A 3,886-nucleotide genomic window follows, 5' to 3' on the forward strand; every position below is an offset into this window, starting at 1 on the left:
TGTATGGTACATAGAGTAGATACAAAAAAGCAACATTTACATATGCGAATACATATCGTGTAAGAGCGCTGTAAGCAAACATCTTTGAAAAGATCGCATCGATGCCATGCGAGAGTGTTTTGTGGTAACGCTGGTTTGTAAGAATTTCAGTTACAACGCCACAGTGTTGAGTGCATTCGCTTGTGACTGTTCACGTTCATGTGTGAGTGCGTGTGTGTCTGCAGTTTCTGTAGGTGATAGTAAAAACAGATGGCTTAGTGGGTGAACTTGTGGCTGCAGCAACAAGCACAAAAATACCAAAACAAATTCAAAATGAAACTGCATATAATGGTGGAACAAAAGCAACAACTTGCATGTATTTACATACTGTGTGTAAGTATGGCGCGTCTAGTAACGGAAGTGAAAACTTGAAGAGGTGAGCAAGTGCCACGAGTTGTGAGTTGTGCTCCACGTTGCACACAATCACCAATAGAGTGAGCATTCAACTGAGTGTTGAGTGTTGCAACAGCCATGTAAACAATAATAACATCGTTGTTACGCCCTCCCGCTACAGCTACAGCTGGGCATTACGCCGTTGCCGCTTGGCATCTAACACTATCGTCTGCAGAACAGCAGAGCAGAGCATTGTGTGTTAGCCATTTGGACGTTCAGATGGCGTGGCACGTACCACACGCCCAGCTGTGCTCCACTGCGTGTGTGTCTTTATGGATATCTTTATTTCACATACATATACATACACAAACATTGTGTGTTAGGGTGGCGCTGTTCAACGCAGTCTGATTTCGGTCTGTGCATGTGTGCTTCGACTTTAATCTTAGCTTATTTTTTGAATAATAAATTTCATATGTAAATATGATGTTATGTGTGCGCTCGCTTGCATTATTTCGCGCTCCTCTGCGCACGGTGGGCAGGAAGCGAAGATAGGTTGTATAAAAATGTCGACAAAATCTGAAAGCAGGGTTGTATTTGTTGATATCTTAAGATTAAGGATCCGCTTAAATTGAAATCCTAGCTGCTCCTGTTTTAAAGATATCCACATTTTATATACTTCTGATAGGATATATTTGCAAAAGAGGAAGGCGTACTTCTCGATAATTAGAGCATATTTATACGAAAAGAAATCTCATACAAATCTGTTCCCCTTTTTTAACTCACTAAAACGGATCAAATCAATGTGAAACATTTTCATTTTTTCCTACCGAAAGAATAATTGATCGAGATTTATTGGGCGCTACCGGTATACAACTTAGATAAAACACCACAATTACCTTTTTCTGTAGCGTGAACTTTCTCATTACAAACACTTTCAATAGCGCAATATATGTATGTATGTATACAATATTGTATGCTATATAATACGGTAGTAATTTTTTATTAAAGGTTTGTTGCTATAAGCAAGTAGCGCAGGCAAGTCGCACTGCGCTTGTGCAAGAAATAAAAATGCTCTAACTTAGGCCAACAGTACTCCGCATAATAAGTAAATAAATTCAAAGCTTGTATGAGATTTATTTTGGTATTTATGTACTCTTCTGTCAGGAAATAATGACTATTGTACATCCAGAACACAAATGCGATCATAAAGAAAATCGCATGAAAGTATGCGCTTTGTGTGTAGGGCTGCCAGACGTCCCGGTTTTCCTGGACATGTCCCGGTTTTAGACTATTCGTCCCGGTGTCCAAGTCCGACCTTAAAATGTCCCGGGTTTCATTTAAGTGTCCCGGTTTTCGATTTGATTGCACAAATTTTGCTTAAAAATGACTACGCTGAGAGAAAAAGGCGTTGTAATATTAAGAAAAATTTTATGAATTTACTGGGGAAAATAACGCATAGTAAACATGAATATGTTTTATTTGATTATCGTTTTGAAATGTTCGTACTTAAAAACAATACTTTCATACCACGCACACGTGGTGTTGAATGAAACTGAACATTTGAATGCACATTTACATGTCTGGCTGTAGCTGAGTGCACGAAGATGCTTGCCACAATTTGCTAATTTCCAGAGCGTCAGGGTTCAAATCCCATTACAGACAGCATGGAATTTAAATAAATTTTTTTTTAACTTAATTATGAAAAAGCATCCGTTAAGTGCAAAGCGCTTCATTTTAATATTGGCGTATTTCAGTTGAATATTTCTATACTAAATACTAAAATTTGTATAATTAAATTATTACGAGTTGGGTTGGTGCTCTTTCATATGCGATTTTTTTTTAAATGTAGCACGTTTTGCATAAGCAATAGTTGATGATTAATATAAGTATGTACCTAATACGTTACAATTATAGCAAAAGCCAGAAGTTTTGAAACAAGCTCACAGCAACGAAACAAATGACTGATATTTTAATGTTAGCTTGTATTTATTTATTTTTTTTCGTGAAACCTAGATTACTTATAAGTACCGTGCCGTACAAAATTATTGGCTCGAAGACACTTTCAGCTGATCACAATTTCTAATCAGATCTTTTAGAAAAATGTTTAAAATGTAGCTTTTGAGCCAATTAGTAAAGTGCAAGTCTGAAGTTACCAGAAAATTTCGTTGATTTTTTGCAATTATTTGTTTTTTGCTGACAGTGTCTTCCACATACAAAAAAATCTCGAACATAGTTTGTATGGAAGAAACTCTCAGTAAAAACAATACCAAATATATTGCCTCGTTCAAAGCCATGAGCAAAATCGTGAATACATGGTTTTCCGCAAAACAAGCGGATCTTAGTAATTTTGATAAAAATCTTAACGAACTCCGCACAGCTTTGAAAAGTACTGGAATTTCTCAAACTGTCAAAATCCATTTTATCCTTAAACATTTAAAGCAATCTATTTCATTCAATAACGATGGTTTAGGATTATGGTCCGAGCAGGCCGGGAAGTCAGTTCATAGGGAATTCATTAAATTCTGGGATAGATTCAAAATAAATATGATTGATAAACCAACTTTTGTGAGTCGCCTGAAGAAAACTGTAATGCCATTTTCATTCCAGCATATATAAAGACTTAACTAAATAATAAAATATTTAAATACTAAAATGTGTGACTATATTATATGGTAAGCCAACAAAAAAAATAAAAGGAAACAAAAAACAAATATAAAAAAATAAAGCAAGAAAAAAATATAAAAAAATAAAACCAAAAAAAGAACAAAGAGGTGCAAAGTAAGTTGCCTCTACGTGGTGCGCCTTGGAAACGATTGAAACCGGCTAAAACTTACATAAACTTATATTTTCACATAATATATATACACACATTTACTCACATATACATTGTTGAATATTTAATGCACAAGGATGTTTTTCTCTTTCGCAAAAGTCGGCCCTATCATAACTATGTAAAATGTGGATATCTTTAAAACAGGAGCAGCTAGGATTTCAATTCAAAGGGATTCTTAACCTAAAAATATCAACAAATACAACCCTGCTTTCAGTTTTTGTCGACATTTTTATGCAACCTATCTTTGCTTCCTGCCCACCGTGTGCGAATGCCAGCATTTTCGATTTTTATAACAACCAGCCCATTACGAGAAGTTGAGGCGTGGCTTTGCGGGCCGGCCGGGCTATGCGACCTGCATATTTGTACATGCGACCGAGGATCTTGAATAAACAATGGAAATATTGTTGTGCAACTAGCACTCAACCATCAACGCACACACAGCTACAAGCACTTAAATGTTTTTTTGGATGATTGTGTGGATGGATGTAGATACATAGATGCACATTTGCCCGGTGAATGTTGCAAAATGGCCGAGTTGCTGTTGCGTAGTGCGCCACATATTTCCCTTTTTGCGACGTCACTTTTGTCCCCTTGGCACGCTGTGGTTCAGGCTTTTAAACTTAAACTAAATTTCAACTGCGAGTATTTCAGAGAGAAAAAAAATCAGTACTGAAGAGGGAG

This window comes from Rhagoletis pomonella, unplaced genomic scaffold (genome assembly GCF_013731165.1).
Source record: "Rhagoletis pomonella isolate Grant_MI unplaced genomic scaffold, Rhpom_1.0 Rhpom_scaffold_00004, whole genome shotgun sequence".
NCBI lineage: Eukaryota > Metazoa > Arthropoda > Insecta > Diptera > Tephritidae > Rhagoletis > Rhagoletis pomonella.